The sequence below is a fragment of the Aotus nancymaae genome, unplaced genomic scaffold (assembly GCF_030222135.1).
Source record: "Aotus nancymaae isolate 86718 unplaced genomic scaffold, 86718_ANA_hifiasm-v0.15.2.pri h1tg000008l, whole genome shotgun sequence".
Classification (NCBI taxonomy): Eukaryota; Metazoa; Chordata; class Mammalia; order Primates; family Aotidae; genus Aotus; species Aotus nancymaae.
Window position 1 is genome coordinate 36,967,568 of NW_026988419.1, and position 19,991 is coordinate 36,987,558.

Here is a 19,991-nt window from a genome sequence, read left to right on the forward strand (position 1 = left end):
CACGGAAGGAGAGCAGCTCAGGCTCCGCCGCAGCCTCGGGACTCGTCCTCCGCCCAGCTGCACCCGCCCCGTTCTTCCGCACCTTCCTCAGGGAGGTCCCGCTGGCCAAGGTCTGGCTGTCCCTCCTGTCCTCTGCCCCCGCCTCCCTTCCGCCGGTCCCCGACGTGCCGGCAGCTCCCAGCTCAGCGTCCTGCAGGGTGGTGCGGGCAGATGCCGCCGAAGCGTCCAGCAGGAGGGGCGCTGGCGGGGCTGGAGGTGAGGGGGCCGGGCCCTTCGCTCTCCGCGGACCTGCACGCCACGGCTGGAGCGGGCGCCGGGCACCCAGGCGGGAGGAAGGTGGCGGGCGGGCGGCCGGGAGCGGCGAAAGAGTGGCGACGCGGGCGGGCCGGCGCCTGGAGAGCGAGCGGCGGGGAACCGGGGCGCTGCGGGGCCGCTCGGGGCTGCGCCGCGTTCGGCCGCAGACCTCCGGCGGCGCAGGATCCCCGGCGCCCTTCCGAGCGCGGGCGGGAGCCATGGTTTCGCGCGTCCCCGCCGCCGCTGCTGACTCGACACAATCCGCGGGTCGCGCGGGGGCCGCGGCGTAACCCGGGGGTGGGCGGCCGCGCGGAGCCGCCTCGGGAGCTCCGGGTGTCGCTGCGAGCTAGGAGGATGCCAGCACAAAGGCAAGCCGAGACTCAGCTCGCGGCGGAGGACGGCGGGAAGAGCCGCTGAGGGGCGCGCCGGGCGCGCTCGGCCCCTGCGCCAAGTCTGTCCGGGCGCTTCTCGCGCCTCGGGGTCCGGGACTGCAGCGCGGAGACTCTCGGCTCCGTGCGTGGCAGCGGCCGCCGCACCCGGGAGCTGCATGCGACGCGCGGCGGCGCCCCTGGCCGCCTGCTTTCTCCGCGGCGCGCACGGACCGGCCGGAGGGCGCCGCGGCCGCGGGTTCGGGCGGCTGCGGGGGCGCCCTCCCGCCCCGCGGCCCGGTCCCCACCCGCAGCCCGCGGCGACGGGCGCAGAGCCCAGGTGAGCCCGCGGCCCTCGCCGCAGGTAGCGGACGGCGGGAGGTGGCTTTGTTTTCCTCCCTCGCGCCCCGGCGCGGTCATTCATTTGACATTTCGGTTTCCGCTGCCCAGAAACGCGGGCGAGAGGAACCAGGACGTGTTTAATGGTTTGGTTCTCCCGGGAAACTGGGACTTTGGGGTCTATTTGAGCATCACTTGAGGGAGAGGACCCTTCATTTCCTTTTCGGTTGGGAATGTGCCGCGAACATCCTCTGCTGGAGCTTGGGGCCTGGAGGAAACCGGGGCTGCAGATTTAGACGTAGACGTTTCCGAGGACGCGCGACTGCAGAGGTCTGGCTCTCTCATACCTTGTCTTCTCTATTAGCAGCTCTCGGGTGCTTTTCGTTTTTTATTATTATTAATTTAGAGAACATCTCTACAGGCACATTTGTTTCTTTTAGAGTTGGAAGTCTTTAGAGTCAGTACAGAGAGCTCACAATTAGAGTTACAAGGGTTCAATCGATATTAAACTTCACGAAGGAAAACATTTGTGATCATTACAGATAGAGGTGGACGGCATGCAAACTTCGGGGGCCTTTAACCTTTCTTGGATACGATTTCGGCTTTAACTGTCCTAGACTCACGCAAACTCTGTTTTCCTATGTATACGTTTGTCAAAGTGTGAAACTTGTCTTTTTTGGAGTAGTGTTCTATAGTTTGTCATTTAGAAGAAAAATATTTCAGTTTAATTAGTAGAGTCCTCCATGTGTTTGTCTCATAAATATTTTCTTTTTACTATATCTCCTATTCCCTCAAGGGTTCATTTCTTCTGTTGCCTAGAGAGAGCTTTTTTTCTCTCTCTTCCCAACAGATGGCTGTATGTTCCAAGAGGTTATCTTTAAAATGACACACACATTACCTACAAAGAAAGAAAGATCAGTTATTAACTTTATCTTTGGAGTTATTAAAACAAAAGGCCTAATCTGGGTGGGGATATTATTAGTGGCGTGAAAATCTGGAGTTTGCTAATCTGTTTGGTCATCAGAAGATTCCTGCAGGGATTGTTTATATAGCGTAGGAGACAGATGGCATCCCTAGCAGACTAGAGAAGCCAGGCATAAAGGGTCATTGTATTCTTCAGAAATTATCCACTTCACTATTAGAGGTGGAGTAGGGTGTGGTCGAGGATGGCAACGACATAATTTTGATCTCCTAAAGGAGACATTATAAAATTACCATCCAGCAGTCTAGCCAGCTTTAATTTTTTTTTTGAATGTTCAAAAAGTCCTGATTGAGCTATTTGTTTTGATTGTTTCATTGGCACATTTTGGCTTCGATGTGGTTATGTGAAGCAGTTTGTTAACAAAAATGTCTTTGAATTTAAAAATAATCGTGCTTCTTCTGGAAGAAAATCAATTGCACCTTTCTTAGCCCTTGTATACTGTCTCCTGGCTGGAAAGACTTTAGTCTGCTTTAGCTTGAATTCAGTTTCCTTCACCATCTCCATAACAGGTGGTTTCCTAATCCCCAGCATTTGGCCACAGACTGAGGTTTGGGCAGTACTGTACTTCTATGATGATTTCCCAGCCTCAGACATTTGCTTCACCATCGCCTCTATCACGGTATTGGGCAACATTTGGCAATGAATCTTTATGAATGACTGTGGTGTCGGTAAAGAAATAAAAATCATTGTGAACATTTGAGATAAACCAGCTGGAGCTTTTCTGCGCCTACCACTGTTGTAGATTATCTGTGTGCTGTAGATTGCAACTAGATCAAAAAACTTGTTTTCCCTCTTTATGAATGTGAAGGAAAATATTCCAGTAAATTAACATTTGCCAGCCACAGGACTAAATTTAATGAAGAATATGAGCAATGTGTGACCCCTCTGAACAGGAGGCAAGAAATAAAAGTAAGCGTTGGTTCTGTTTCACTTAGGCAATGTGATCTTGGGAGAAAAACATATTTTCTTACTCTTTTAAAAGGCTTTTGCAACACAGATTTCAGCCAAAGGCAAAGAAACCAAGGTTGTTACCTATAGTTGTGGACAGATACTATGGCGTTTTCTCCTAGATGAATATGTTTTGCAGGGGAGGTGGCTTTTGAGATCTTCCCAGTTTTAATATGTGCCCAGGAATCAATGAAATGATCTTGCATTCAAAATGCTTGTTAAATCTGTATCATTGGTATCTGTGTAACCTCTAACCAGGTGGCTCTCTCTGTTGTGAAGTGTTCCTTTAAGAGAAACCAGAGGCTCCTCGCCTGGGGCTTGCTGTGGGCCTGGCCTGGATCCACATTCTCGTGCACTGCTGACTGCTTTCTTGGGAAAAACTGGAACCAGTTTTGCTCGGTGTGTTGGATAGGGAATGGCAGCATTGGGTGAAAACCTTTCCAGCTCTGTTATCAAAAGCCAGGCCTGGCCTGAAAGAGAGAAGACTGTGTTTGAAGTTTGATTGATTTAACAGAGGCAGAGGTTGCTTCATTACACACAGGATGCCTTTTGTATCAGGATATGAATGAGAGATTAGAAAGGTGACCAGATGCCCTGCTTTGCTTGTGACAGTGCCAGTTTATTCCTGTTGATTTATCTTAATTATCAAAAGCGCCCCTTTTCACATGTGAAAGTGCCCTGGTTTGGGTGATAAGTTAATTATCTGGTTACCCTAGGTATTAAGGAATCCTGATTTTTTTTTTCATCACCCTGCTTCCAACACCAGATTTTGAGTCTTGCTTTATTTCAGTCTTTTATTTATTAAATGCAAAGATAGAAAATCAGAAAAATTTAAACCTGAAAAATACATAAGAAAAAATGAAATAGGAGGAAGATAGGAAAATGAGATAATTTCTCATCATCTATTTATACACATAGTGAATAAAATAGTTTTATTCTTAAGTTATTAAGTGTCTGCCATGGCTGTAAGCCCATATTATTATTGGCTTCAAGCACAATATGAATTAGCACCTGTCCATATATCTAGGGCTGACGCTAATTGGGACAACTCCTGTGATTTAGGATAGCAGTTTCTACAAAACCTGTTTGCAGACCTGATGGTTACCATGGCTCTTACAGGTAGGAATGCAAGTTTGAAGATCTAGTGTCTGGTCCAGATCTTGGATATATACTGAGATTCCAGAACACAAGTGTTGTTGTAAAGATTTGACTCCACATTCTCTGTTTCCAAGCTCTCTGGGCCACGAGGATAATAGGAGGGCTTTTGTTTTCTGTACTCTCTTATGTCTCCAGTGTTTGGTTTGGGTCTCAGCTTTTCATACAGAGGAGTTGCAGAGAAGGAGAACTGGTGTGTCTGTTTACCACATGAAAATTCTCATGGGAGGTCTGAGATTATGCAGGTGACCTGGTAAGAGTTTGGGTTCTTTACTAAAGTTAGATATATGAAGCTTGTGGCACTTGCTTCTGCAATAGTTGCTATGCTCTTTTGCCAAAGAATTGTGTTTGTAACACGGCTCACTTGCTGTGTTATAATATACTATATATATTGAGACAGGGTCTCACTATGTTGCCCAGACTGGAGTGCAGTGGCACGATCTTGGCTCACTGCATCTTCTGCCTCCTGGGTTCAAGCGATTTTCGTGCCTCAGCCTCCCAAGTAGCTGAGATTACAGGCATGTGCCTCTACTGTCCAGCTAATTTTTGTATTTTTAGTAGAGATGGGGTTTCACCATGTTGGCCAGGCTGGTCTTGAACTCCTGACCTCAAATGATCCACTCTCTTCAGTCTCCCAAAGTGCTGGGATTACAGGCGTGAGCCACTGCACCTGGCCTATGTATCTTTTTTTTTTTATAAGTAGGATGACTATGTAATTTAAAAAAATCTAGACAAGGACACTTTTGATAGTAAAATATGGTACAAACTATAAGGGGCATTAGATCAACAAGTATAAACTGAGACTGTGCCAGAAACACTAGGATTTATGGCCATTCTAACTATGACCCAAGTCATAAGCTTTTATATGAACTATATCCATATGATGGAGAAATGTCTTTAGCTTCTTCTAGGCTTGTTTGACATATATGTTTATGTGTGCAATGTATGTATACTGTATACATAAGCATAGATTATATATCAATGCATTGTACAATCAGTGCATTGTAGGTTGGAAATAAACCACTTAAGAAGTCCCAGTAATTGGAAATTTATGTCCTTCCTTATCTCTTTCATTGGTTGACTTCTTAACCAAACTCTCTGGATCTAGCCTCTCCAAACTTTAAATCATCTCCTGACCTTGTATAGTTTTGATACCATTCTGTTGATATAATTCTTTTGTTTAGAAACCTTTGATAACTTATCATTTTCTTTTTAATTCTCAAAGTGAGATCCATAGTCAGTTTGGTGGTTATAAGAGGAAAGCAAAGAAAAATTTAGTTCATCCATCCATTCATTTATTTGTTCATTCAGCTAATATGTATTGAGTTCCTTCTGTAGGTTGGTCTTTGATCTAGGTTCTGGGAAAATATCAATGAATAAAACCAAGATCCCTGACCTTGTGGAGTTTTCATTCTGTTGTGGGCAGGCAGGTGGGAGGTGGGAGACAGATAATAAACCAAATAGCTAAATTATATATGATGCTAGAAGGAGATGAGAGCTTTGGAAGAAAGAGAAAGTAGGACAGTATAAGTGTGGTTGAGTAGGCTTCATGGAGGAAGAGACCTTAAGCAAAGAGTTAAAAGGAGGTAAGAGAAGTTACTTAATAACAGATACCTGAGGGATAGAGTTGCAAGCAGGGAGGATGGCCAGTGCAAAAGCCCTGAGAAAGGAATGTGTTTGGATATGTTCAAAGATTTGCAAGATCAGCATGAGTGGGTGGAGTGATGAGGGGGGAGTCAGAAATGAGACCAGAAGGGTGGTGTGGGTGTTGCAAAGCATGTAGGGCCTTGAGATAGGCCATTTAATTATGATTTCAGCAGACATCCCCTTATGTTCTTAAAACATATTATAATATTTAAGATTGTGTTTGTGCTGCGTAGACTGCACTAGTGAGTGTGTATAGCTTACATTTTGTTAATGGTTCACTTCATGTTTGTTAATATAATTTTTGTATCATTTACTTATTTTTTATTTGTTAAAATAGTATTTTTGTTTTTGCTGTTCTTAAATTGTATTCCCATTTCATAAAATTAGATAAGTGGTTCAAAAGTAGTTCATTGAAGTGCAAAAATAGTGATGAAAATAGAACTGTAAACTCTACATTTCAGAATGCCATAAACATGCTTAGAAAACTGAATCCCACTGCATATGAATTGGGAATATATATGTGTAGAGACAAGGGAATCTGTGAGAATGACAATTTCAGAACAGTAGCTGAAATTGAAAAATACGAATGGAAATAGGACAATGATGGTCTCAAAACCGTTTTATATTGTACTTGCTATCCCCATTAGGACCAAATGAATCTGTAATCATGGCCTGTTATGAAACTCTGTCCAATAATGGCATGAAGCCATGGATGTTTTTGTGTCATTTTTGAACAAAGCACAGTGGCTTCTCTGTTATACTATTGAAGTTTTCTAGGACAAGCACACAATAATGTATTCCTTTATAAAATTAATGTATTGTATGGCCAAAGGTAGGTTAGAGATTATAATTCTATTAACATCATTAACGGATCCTTGTAGCAAAAATAGGAATGAGTCATATTATTGAAGAGACACTTGGAAAATCAGCTGGAAAGTTAAAGACAAACATTATGCTTAGAGAGAAACCAGAAGTTATTGACAAAACTCCTTTGTTAAATGACATGGTTGGCTGTTGCATAATATCAGTGGAGTGGAGTGTGGAAGAGCGATTACTATCAAGTGCATGCTAGCAGATATTTCACTTTATGGTAGGATGAAACCAGCAATGTCATGCAGAGAATGAATCAGCTTTTGGCATTTGTTCAGAGATGAGTGCTTGGTGATGCTTTTGTTCATTTATCACTGAAAACTCATGCTATAGGAAGAGTCTTTTTTTGTTGTTGTTTTATTGGTTAACCATTATTCATGAGATTGGAAATGTTGCTCAGGGGACAGAACTGACAGGGTACTGGGCTCAGGTACAGATAAGGTGATGGCTTCATGAAGAAAAGAAGTTGTTCTTAGAAAGAAGCCAATCCACATGCTATCCACTTCATGGAGAAGATGTAGTGCCTTCTGATCTTGGAAATGCAAAAAGAAACAGTGGAAACTATGGATTCGATCAAACTGTGGCCCCTGAGTCTATAGTTTGCTGTGCAAAGTGATGGGCAGTGTGTAAGACTGCTTCCCCAAGCTGACATATGCTAGGTGCATAGTGGAAAGGTGCTTGTGTAATATTTTATGTGTGGAGTAAGATATCTGTGGAGCAAGAAAAATGTTTCCTTATAACACTGATTAGAAATGATTTCTGTTATATCAAGTGTCATACCTAAGTCATATGCTTAGCCTGTAGCAAACCATGGCAAGGACAGAGAGGGAAGGTAGAATTATTAACCAAAAAAAAAAAAAAAAAAAAAAAGCCACAATCTTAGAATATGAACTTTTTAAATAGAGAGTTGGAAGTCCACATTGACTGTAAATTAAGGAAGTGATATTTTCCATAATGGACAGCCCTTCATATAATAAGCATAGTATCTCTCAGTGACCTGCTAGAAGAATAAGCGCTCAAAGTAATAGAACTTAGACCCAGTAAGTTTTGATGGGGAGTGGATACAAGCATGTATTTGGTATTTGAGAGCATGCAGAGAACCATGGCGGGAGGAACTCAGACTTTTAGGATTTTGCATTAAGATACTGGGTGGCAAGGAGAACAGGCCGAAGGAGGTAGAGAAAGCTGTCAGATTTCTCTGACAGTTGGACATGATCTTTCCTTCTTTCCTTTTTTTTTTGAGATGGAGTCTTGCTCTGTTGCCAAGCTGGAGTGTAGTGGTGTAGTCTCAGCTCACTGCAACATCTGCCGTCCAGGTTCAAGTGATGCCCCTGCCTCAGCCTCCCAAGTAGCTGGGACTACAGGTGTGCACCACTACGCCTGGCTAATTTTTTGTATTTTAATAGAGACGGGGTTTCACCATGTTGGCTAGGAAGGTCTTGATCTCCTGACCTCGTGATCCACCTGCCTCAGCCTCCCAAAGTGCTGGGATTGCATGCGTGAGCCACTGTACCTGGCTGGACATGACCTTTCTTGTGTTTTTGCCTTAGGCTTCATGTCATACAAATGGACTTGATACTCAAAGGTTTTCAGGACATGATCTATATTGCCATTGGCCTAATCTAGAAAAAAATGATTTCTTGTCTTATAGTGGTCTTGGATTCTTTCCACATAGGCCCCCACCTCTTCCTCCCTCCATGTTTTCTTCTCTCCTTCGCTTTCTCCTTCTCATCCTTTGTTCTCTCCTTCTTTAAGCCATTGAGTTGGCATCTCTAATCTAGATGAGCCAGAAAGGGCTCATCTCCTGTATCACTGTTATTTAGGCGGATATATGTACTATTCAGGGAATAAGGGAAAGGAGCCTCTAGGGAAGGGAAGTTCTGTACCTTGCTCAACTAACTCATCCTAATGTCTGGTATCCAGCTACAGCATGCATTTAAATGTAAACTCTTGTTCTTCAATAAAGATGCATTTCCTTTTTTTCCCTCTTTGGACTTTTGATAAAGATGGAATCATTGTCCTTTGTTTAATAAGTCTCCTGTTGTGATGGCCATTATTTAATGCTAGGACAAAAGTTATTCATGCATTATTTATAGACCCTTATATGCCAGGCTCTATGCTAAGTGATGGGTATAAAAGAGGTGCATAATCGGACATGTCTCTGCCCAGATAAAAGAATATAGTGGAAAACAGGCAACACAGATATGAAAATAAATAAGTATATAATTGCAAAGTAAATGTGGCAAAAATATTCATGTTTGTTAAATCTGGGTGTTGGTATATATGGTATACCTCAGTAATATACTTAGCCCACAGTGACTCATGGCAAGGACAAAGAGGGAAGGGAAAATAATTAACAAGTAAAACAATGTGCCACAATCTTAGACTATGAAATTTTTTATTAGAGAATTAGAAGTCCACATTGATTGTAAATTAAGGAAGTAATATTTGGTATATGGGCTGCTGTTATATTAACTTCTTAACAATATGAACTTCTAAACATATATTTTAAATATTTCATAAGCAACAAATGAAAGAACATAGTTGGAAGTATGATAAGTGCTTTGTCGAGGTGGGCTTTGGCAAAGAATGTTGCGTAATTGAGACTTCCTTTAGATGGAGTGGTCAGGGAAAACCTGAAGTGTAATTCATCACTTTCGTATGTAAGAGGGATCGGGATAATTGGGAAAGGGTTCAGAGAAGAGTCACAAAGATGATTGATGACAAGGTTGAAAATAGCCCTATGAGAACAGTCTCAGAGAACTGGGGTTGCTGAGCAGCAATGGATTGCTTAACCTAATGCAGTATTTTGTTTTTTTTTTTTTAAATTTATGGGGACTTTTACGCATCCACATTCACTTGTCTTCCATGGTGAACAGCAGGCAAGACAAGTGATTCAGTTTAGAATTATGGGTTAGAGGAGAATTGGAATTTTATTCTGCACTTGAGGAAAAATTGGAAAGGATCTGATAGGTAAACTAGTTTATCCTTTCTGTAAAGAAATATCTCTTCAGTGTTTTTAATAGGTGATCATCAGATTTTTAGGAGATAGTTTCCATGCTTCCTCCACTAAGAATAGGGTGGTGGTGAGTGGGGCACTCTAGTTTACTTTAATTAGACAGGTCTTCTTCCAGTCCCATAAATACCCTAGACTCATCTCCACCTCAGTACTTTTACCACAGGAAGCACCTCCCACCTGGAATGCCCACCACTTCTACTTACTCTTTCAGGCCTCAGGTCTCCATTGCCCTTCTGTATGGAATTTAAAAACAGTGTTTTTTGTTTTTTTTTTAAATCATTTTTCCCACCTCATGTTTCTGAAAAATGTGGCATTTCTGGAATTCAATGTAGTTTCCCTTGTCAATGATTGACAGTAAGGATAAGGGTGAAGTGAGTATCTTATGGAAGGAGTTGGGAGAAAGTGTGTTTAGCCTTCCACCCAGATGCTGATATGCTACCCTCTTGGGAATCATGGTTTGTAGCAACTAAAATCTTAATCATCTGCTGTTTTAGGTGGTACACTACTTATTGTTTTCCATTAGTCTTTTTGCCAACTAGATTTTAAGCACTCTAAAGATATAGAAACTTGGCAGGTGCCCTTGTGTAATATCCAGTATTGATCATGTAGTGAATATTCAATAACCAATGCCTAATGGCTAAAGGAACCATCTGTCTCTTCTTCATGGATCATTATGAAGGGTTGTTATTTAGATAAATCAGACATTAATTGACACAGGATGCTAAAAGATTAACATTTTCGAGTTTTAAAATGTCAGAAAGTCAAGTCTTGGAGGTCTGATTTCATTCAGATAATTCTCATCTCAGAAACTTTCTTCCTTCTTAAGTCTTCTAACCTTTGTTATTCTTTTTTTTTTTTTTGAGACAGAGTCTCACTCTGTCTCAAGCTGGAGTGTGCCAAGCTGGAGTGCAGTGACGCAATCTTGGCTCACTGCAACCTCCGCCTCCTGGGTTCAAGCAATTGTCCTGCCTCAGCCTCCCAAGTAGCTGGGACTACAGGTGGGCGCCACTACGCCTAGCTAATTTTTGTATTTTTTAGTAGAAACAGTTTCACCATGTTGATCAGGATGGTCTCGATCTCTTGACCTCGTAATCTGCCCACCTCACCCTCCCAAAGTGCTGGGATTACAGGTGTAAGCCACTGCGCCCTGCCTAATCCTTACTATTCTAAGTGTGGTCCACAGTCCAGCAGCATCAGGATCACCAGGGAGCTTGTTGGAAATGCAGAATCTCAGGCTCCACACTAGACCTACTGAATTTGAATCTGCATTTTTAAAAGATCTTCACATATGTTGGATACACAGTAAAGTTTGAGAAACATAGTTTTAACTAGAACTCAGAAATTTAGGAGTATTTATCTTCAAAGAGAAGTGTGGAAATGAAGATTTCCTTAGTCTGTGGATGAGATCCTTAGTGCCTTGTGCCACGTGGTCTGGAATTTTGCTACTTTATAAAGGAGCTTGCCAGGCCAGAAGATGCCTCTGCAGGAGTTCCCTGGGGAATTTCAGATATTTAGGTGATATTTAGGATTAGTGATTATAGGAAAAGGAAGCAGTTGTTGGCATGAAAAACTAGGAAAGGTTGTCACAGGTAGAGGAGCATGTAACCCTAAACCAAGAGATCCTTTTATGATTGGACACAACTTCTAACTCCCTGGACACAGACTTGTCTCAGACTCTAACACCTCCAGAGCCAACAGGTCACAAATGAAACCAGCTGGATGTGTTGTGCATGGTAGCTTTGTGAAGTGGTGAGCATCATGGAGGGATGCACTTCATGAAAAGGAAAGGCAATGTCCCCACTTGGCTCACTTTATTGTTGCCACATGGGAATTTGGGCCCAGCATGGGCAAATCTTCAGATTTTTCAAGTGAAGCTAAACTTACTAACATGCAAGTTTGTATGTAAAAAATCTTTTGGGTGTAATTTGTTAGTAAGTAATTATACTGTTTTTAGAACAGCTCATGCCAAAGAAAATTCATGTGTTGTCTGTATCTGGTTTGCAGTACCTGTTCTGGATCAACTGAATGTATGAGGTGGTTTTGATACCTGGCTTCTTCAGTGCAGGGCACCAGACACAGGCATTATGGATCTTTATCAAGAAAATGAAATACAAAGACATAAAGGAAGGGAGCTGCATATGCTTTGATGGCCTGACTTAAAATCTGTGATAGTCTGAAGAACCTCAATGGTGTTTGAAGAAATGGTTAGGTGCCTAAAGGAATAAAATCTAGGACTTGTAAAAACAGTAGTCAGGGGTTGAGGCAAGGGTGAGGAAATACAGAAACAGAAAGTACTTGGCACCCCCAAGCTAGGATCACACACTGCAACGAGGCAGTCAGGGCAAGGAGGCTGGACCACGGATGGGTCCTTCTTGTGCTAGAAAAGAAGTGTGACTGTAGCTAGAATTTGAGTTAGTTTATCTTCAGCATCTGGTTATTGAATTTGATGACTACTAAAACTGAAATTTTGTTGGGTTTTCAATTAAAGTTTGTAATGGTAAAATTACATATTTTGAGAGTGAAAACCAGGTGAAAAACCAAAAATTCTTTCTAAAGATTTGCTACTTATTTGTTAAAGACTAAATTTCTCCAGGGTAAGGATGGTTTATTATTTATCTTTGCATTCCTAGCATCTATCACAGTCCAAGTCAATGAATGTTTCTTGACCTGAACTGATTATAAGACAAAACAAAGTTTATTTTCTATCTTGGAAGACTTTATGTAGGTGTTCATTTTCTGAACTGAATTAAAAAAATATAAAAGCTTTATTGAGATATAATTTACATACCATAAAATTCACCGTGTTAAGGTGTCTAATTCAGTATTTATTATTTTATTTTTATTTTTATTATTTATTTATTTATTTTTTTGAGGTAGAGTCTCACTCTGTCACCCAGGCTGGAGTTCAGTGGCGTGATCTCAGCTCACTGCAACCTCTGCCTCCCAGGTTTAAGTGATTCTCGTGCCTCTGCCTCCTGAGTAGCTGGGACTACAGGCATGTGCCACTATGCCCAGCTATTATTTTGTATTTTTAATAGAGACAGGGTTTTGCCATGCTAGCCAGGCTGGTCTTGAACTCTTGACCGCAAGTGATTCTCCCGTCTTGGCCTTCCAAAGTGCTGGAATTACAGGTGTGAGCCATCGTGGCTGGTCAATTTAGTACTTTTTTGTACATTATGCAACCATCACCACTATCTAATTCCTGCAACTTTTCATCACCTCCAAATAGAAACTGCATACCCATTAGTAGTCACTTCCCATTTTTCCTGCTCCCAAACTCTGTCAACCACTACTCTAGATTTGCCTATTATGGACATTTTAATAAGTGAAATAATATAATATGAAGTCTTTGTGACTGGCATCTTTCACTTGGCATAATATTTTTAAGGTTTATGTATGTTGTAGCATGTGTCAATAGTTCACTCCTTTAAATGATCAAATATTTCACTGTATGAATTTTGTTTATTTTGTTAACCCATCAGTTGATGGACAATGTGATGGTCTCACTTTTCAGCTATGATGAATAATGCTACTATGAACATTTATGTAAAAGTTTTTGTGTGGATGTTTATTTTTAGTTCTTTTGCATATATATGTAGGAGTAAAATTGTGGGCCATATGATAATTATGTGTTTGAGGACCTGATAAACAGAAAGTAGGTGTCCCATTTTATATTCTAATCAATGATGTAGGACAGCTCCAGTTTCTCCACCTCTTTCCCACTTTTTTTTTTTTTGCCAGTCTAGCAGGTGTGAAGTTGTATTTCATTATGGTTTTGGTTTGTGTTTGCATAATGACTAATGATGTTGAACATTTTTCCATGTGCTTATTGGCTACTTATCTATTTTCTTTGAATAATTGTCTATTCAAATTCTTTGCTAATTTAAAAAATAGAGTTGTCTCTTTATTGTTGAGTTTTAAGGCTTCTTTATTATGGATACCAGATCCTTAAGAGATATATGCCTTGCAAATACTTTCTCCTATTTTGTGGATTGTCTTTCACTTTATTGGTAGTGTCTTTTGAAGCAGAAAAGTTTATAAGTTTAGCGAAATCCAACTTAACCTTTTTAAAAATGCTTTTTTAAAAGCATTGTGCTTTCGGTGTTATAATTGTCCTTGTTGATCTTTAGCTGTTCTATCCATTAGAAAAAGTAGAGTATTGATGTCTCTGACTGTTGTTGTCCATTTCTCCCTTTAACTTTGTCAGTTTTTGCCCATGTATTTTTATGTCTTGTTGTTAAGTGTATATATGTTTATAATCATTATGTTTTACTTTTCAATTGATCCTTTTATCATTACAGAATATCCTTCTTTGTCTTCTGTAATAATTTTTGTCTTAAAGTCTATTTTGGCCGGGCACAGTGGCTCACACCTGTAACCCTAGCACTTTAGGAGGCCAAGGTGGGTGGATTACCTGAGCTCAGGAGTTAGAGACCAGCCTGGGCAACATGGTGAAATCCTGTCTCTACTAAAGGACAAAAAATTAGCTGGGCATGGAGGTGTGTGCCTGTAATCCCAGCTACTCAGGAGGCTGAGGCAGGATAATTGCTTGAACCTGGGAGGTGGAGGTTGCAGTGAGATGGAGCCACTGCACTCCAGCCTGGGCAACAGAGCAAGACTCTGCTTCCAGAAAAAAAGAAAGTGTTTTTTTAAAAAGTCTATTTTTTTCCTGATACTAATATTGTCACTCAGACTCTTTTTTTGATTGCTATTATCATGGTGTATTAGTTTGCTAGGGCTGTCATACAAAGTACAACACTCTGGGTGACTTACACAACAGAAATTCATTTTCTTGCAGTTCTAGAGGCTGGAAGTATAAGATCAAGGTGTTGGCAGATTTGGTTTCTTCTGAGGCTTCTCTCCTTGGCATCAGGTGGTTACCCTAGTCTTTGCTGTGTGCATGTATGTCCCTGGTGTCTATCTGTGTGTCCAAATTTCCTCTTCTTATAAGGACACCTGTCAGATTAGATTAAGGACCATCCTAATGGCCTCATTTTAACTTAATTACTTTTTAGAGGTTCTATCTCCAAATTTAGCTACATTTTGAACTATTTGGGTTTAGGACTTAAATATATGAAGTTTGTTGTAGGGGGCAATTCATCCCATAATACATGGTACATGCATTTATCTATTTAAAATTTTTATTCTACTTGTATCTCTGAATATAACATATTTCCTGTAGACAGCATATAGTTGGCTCACTTAAAAAGTGTTTTCTGCCAATCTCTGCCATTTGACTGGATTGTTTAATTTATTTACATTTAATGTCATTACTGATAATCAAGTAGCATTTGTATCTGTCTCTTTCCTATTTGTTTTCTACATGTCTTCTACATGTCTTATAGAAGAGTTCCCGAGTTCCATTACTGTCTTATCTGTGTTAAATATATATTTTCTAGTGTACCATTTAAATTCTCTTGTTGATACTTTTCATAGGTCTTTACTCTGTAATTCCTGATTATATTGTTATGGTATTTTTTGAGTTATTTTCTTAGTAGTTACTCCAGGGATTACAATTTACTTCTTAACTTAAAAAAATCCTAGTCCAGATTAATCAACTTAAATTCAGAAGTATACAAAACATCACTCCAACACTTCACTTTGCTCTTATTGTAATACAAACTACATCTTTATATATTATAAGCCCATCACTACACTTTTTAAATTATTGCTTTGCTATATGCAATTGTCATTTAAATTAGATAAAAAGAAAGGATTATAAACAAAAATACATTTATCCTCTCTGTGTAGATAGCTTTACCAGTACTCTGTTTCTGTGTGGATTTGAGTTAATATTTGGTGTTATTTTTATTTCAGCCTCAAGGACTCCTTTTAATATTTCTTTTAGGATGTAGTGGTGACAGATTCTCTCGTTTTGTTTATCTGAGCTTGTCTTAATTTTGTCTTCATTTTTTGAAGGATAGTTTTTCTGGATATAGAAGTCTTGGTTGAGCATTTCTTTGAGCACTTTGAATTGTTATCCTACTGCCTATTGGCATCCTGGATTTCTGATGAGAAATCAACTGTTAATTTTATTCAGGTTTCCTGTACATGATGGGACATTTTTCCTTGCTATTTTGTTTCTGTTCATTTCTCTCTTTGTGTTTTGACATTTTGACTATGATGTACCTTGGTGTGAATCTTTTTTAGTTTATCTTGTTTGGAGTTTGTGAGCCTCCTGGATGCATAGATGAATGGTTTTCATCAAATTCAAGAAGTGTATGGCCACTAATCTTAAAAACATTCTTTCCTTCTTTCCATTTCTTTCCTCTTTTCCTGGAACTCCCAGTGTGCATATGTTGCTTTGCTTGTTGGTGTTTCACAGGTTTCTGAAGCCCTGTTAATTTTTCTTTATTCTTTTTCTTTCTGTTCCTAAGACAGCATAACCTCATTGATTTATCTTCAAGTACATTGATTCTTTCTTATGCCTGTTCAAATATACTATTGAACCCCTCTAGTGAATTATTCATTTCAATTACTTTATTTTTTCACTCCACATTTTCTTTCTTTTTTTTTTGTGAGACGGAGTCTTGCTCTGTGGCCAGGCTAGAGTGCAGTGGCACGATGTTGGCTCACTGCAACCTCCACCTCCTGTGTTCAAGCGGTTCTTCTGCCAGCCTCCTGAGTAGCTGGGACTACAGGTGCGCACCACTACACCCAGCTAATTTTTTGTATTTTAGTAGAGATGGGGTTTCATCATGTTGGCCAGGATGGTCTTGATCTCCTGACCTAATGATCCACCCACCTCTGCCTCCCAAAGTGCTGGGATTACAGGCGTGAGCCACTGCGCCTCGCCCACATTTTCTTTTTGGTCCTTTTAAAATTTTTTGTTTATATTGATATTCTTTGGTGAAGCATCATTTTTATACCATACTTTAATTCTTTAGACATGATTTCCTTTAGTAATTTGAACCTATTACATGGCCTATGTAAACTCTTGGTCTAATGTGTCCAACACCTAGGATTTTTTGATTGGCTGCTTTATTTCCTGTGAAGGGGCCAGGCTTTATTGTTTATTTGTATGTTTTGTAAGTCTGTTGAAAAGTGGGTATTTCAAATAATATAATGTGACATCGATTTTCCTCTCTCCCCAGGGTTTGGTATTGTTGCTTTTTATTGTTATTTGTTTATTCACTTCAGAATGAATTCTGTAGTCTGTATTCTTTGTCATATGTGGCTACTGAAGTCTCTGTCTGGTTATGTGAGTGGTCAGCTGATGATTGAAAGAGATTTCCTTAATTACCTTGGACTAGTAAATCTCAGTCTTTGCTTAGAGCTCTGTGTGCATGTTGGAGGCATACCTTCTACAATCAGTAAGGCAGTTGACAACTCTGCCTTAGTCTTCACTTACTGCTTGCATGCATCCTCAAAGTGAGCCAGAGATTAGGGCCTTCTTAGGTATATCTTGGGTATGAATACTTGCATGTGGCATTCTAGATCCTAAGGAAAATGTCAGAGCTTTGCAAATACCCCTATGGACATCTTATTTCCCAGATCTTCCTTTTAAATTTTTTCTTTTTGCCAGTCTTTCCCCTAGCACCAGGTTCAATAGATCCTTTTTTTTGTTAGTATCAAAGCCTTAAATAGATGAATAATATTATTATATTTAGTAAAATTTAATAAATGACTATTTTTAGTAAAATGATTAATTCACAAAAGTAAAAATAAAAGTATAGCAAAAACAACTTAATTAGAAGTTATAATAAAAACTTAAGCACAGCACACCTAATTTTTCCCTCATATTTTTCTGGTTTTGAAGGCATATATACTCCAATTGGTCAACGTTCTGTGAATGCATCCAGCTTCTCCATATGTGGTATATATAAACGTTGAACATATCCATCTTGTAAATACTGATTCTGAGATTCAAATTTGTCCCTAATAAGTTCTAGACTATCATTATCTCTTTTCCTTCTTACACTTGCCTTGACAAAATGCATTACTTGCATCATTTTGAAACATTTAATGTATCATAACTTTGTTGAAGAGGCTTCAGCTATTTTCCTTCCTGGATAAGTGGAAAACATTTCTTGGATGATTGAAAACTGGATTGATCGATGAATCCAATGGTTCATTTTCATTTCTACATCTATTTCCTTCTTTTTTCTAATAAAGCTTTTTTCAGCTTTATTGGGGTATGACTGATGAATGGAAATAGTATATTTATAATGCATGTAATTTGGTATTTTGATATGTGTCTACATTGTGAAATGATCGCCACAATGCTTGTTAACATTTGTAATCTCGCATGGTTATCATTTTTTTTTTGTGGTAAGAACACTTAAGATCTATCATCTTAGCAGATTTGAAGTATACAATACAGTGTCGCAAACTATAGATACCATGCTGTTTATTAGATTTCCCCTAACCTATTCATCTTGCATACTGTAACTTTCTACATTTGATGACTATATCCCCATTTTCCCCACCTTCCCAATTCCTGGCAACCACCGTTCTACTCTGTGCTTCTGAGCTGGACGGCTTTCAATTCCAATTATAAGTGAAATTATGCAGTATTTGTCTTTCCGGACTATTTCACTTAGCATAATGTCTTCCAGGTTCATTCATGTTGTCACAATGGCAGGATTTCCTTCTTTTTTCAGACGGAATAATATTTCATTGTACATATACATAGATAGTTATGTATCACTTAATGATGGGGATAATTTCTATGAAATGTGTAATTAGGCAATTTTGTCTTTGTGTGAGCATCAAAGTATGTATGTACACAAACTTAGATGGTATAGCCTGCTCCACACTTAGGCTATACGGTATAGCTTACTGCTCCTGGGATACAAACCTGTACAGCAGATTTGTACTGAATACTGCAGACAATTATAACATGATGGTAAGTATTTGTCTATCTAAACATATATAAACATTGAAAAGATATAGTAAAAATATGGTATTATAATCTTATGAGACCACCGTTAATGTAGTGTAGATATTTGTCCCCTCCAAATCTCATGTTGGAAATGTGATCCCCAATGTTGGAGATAGGGCCTAGTGGAGGTTTGGGTCTCACTCATTTATGAGGGGGTGGATCCCTTATAAATGGCTTGATGTCATCCCGTTGGTGATGAGTGAGTTCTTGCTCTGTTAGTTCATGCAAGAGCTGGTTGTTTAAAAGAGCCTGGCAGCTCCCTTGCTTCCGCTCACCATGTGACACACCTGCTCCCACTTAGCCTCCCATCATGAGTAAAAGCTTCCTGAGGCCTCCCCAGAAGCTAAGCAGATATTGGTGCTATTTGGACAGTCTTCAGAACCATAAGCTACATAAACTTCTCTTCTTTATAAATATATGCTTTCACCACATGCTGTGGGGATAGGGCTTTTCCATTGAGTGGGCGCTGAGTTAGGTTCTGTAAAGACAAATCCTGAAAATGGGGCTTTTCCAGCTAACTGCCAGGTCATATAGTGATAACTGTCTGGGTTAAGGCCTTTGTGGGGTGCTCCAGACCTGCTTGCTTCCTCTTCCATGCACTCTGCCAAAGTGCTGTTTTCCATAGTTACTATGGCTATAAGGATCTCGGTTTTCAAGGGTCCTGTGATGCTGGGAAGAGAGTAATGGAGAAAGGGCAAGAAATTTAAAAAACATAAAGCTCATCATTCTTACTGAGACTCAGACATTTTTCTTTAGTAAATCATCCTCATAATGTAAGCCTATTGTTGATTTCCAGAGTTGTGAAAAAGTTGATTTGACATTTTTTTGGTCAGCATTCTTATTACTTTTATGGAGAAACAAATTTCTGGAGGTCCTTATTTGGTCATTCTGAAAGTGTTTTCTCCTCATATTGAATTATAAAACTGCCTGCCACTCTCATGATGTTTTATTTAATTTTTTTTTTTTAGATTTTGAAACATGGTTTTTATTATCACCTTTCTCATCTTCATCATCTGTTTTTTCACCCCTCCTCTCCCACAGATATATTTATATATCTATATCTATATATTTATATATATATCTATATTTATATCTATATATTTATATATATATCTATATATTTGTATCTATATATATAGATATAAAGTCCATATGTAGATTTAAAAATATTTTTAATTGTGGTAAAATACACATCTTAGTCAGCTCTGACTGCTATAATGGAATACCATAAACTAGGTTGCTTAAACAATGAACATTTACTTCTCATAGTTCTGGAGGTTGGACAGCCAACATCAGAGTGCCAACAGGGTTGGGTTCTTGGTGAGGGCCCTCTTTCTGGCTTAGAGACAGCTGTCTTGTTGCTGTGCAGACATATAGCAAAAAGGGAGCTACATAACTCTCTGGTCACTTCTTCGTGACCTAATTACCTCCCAAAAAGTCCACACCTCCAAATGTCATCATATTGGGAGTAGGGTTTCAACATGA

General features: G+C 39.8%; 1 protein-coding gene across 3 annotated transcripts in view; it reads left to right on the forward strand.

Annotated features, from left to right (window-relative positions):
* Positions 1–226: 226 nt before the first annotated feature.
* HECW2 (HECT, C2 and WW domain containing E3 ubiquitin protein ligase 2) overlaps positions 227–19,991 on the forward strand; it is a 392,336-nt gene continuing 372,571 nt past the window's right edge. The window contains exon 1 of one of the 3 annotated variants that reach the window (XM_012454051.3): positions 227–255. The gene's annotated coding sequence lies outside the window, so the exon portion shown is untranslated. Of the gene's footprint in view, positions 256–1,137; positions 1,332–4,318; positions 4,340–19,991 lie in introns of those variants that run through there. The other 2 variants (XM_012454049.3, XM_064373220.1) reach the window with 2 other exon arrangements.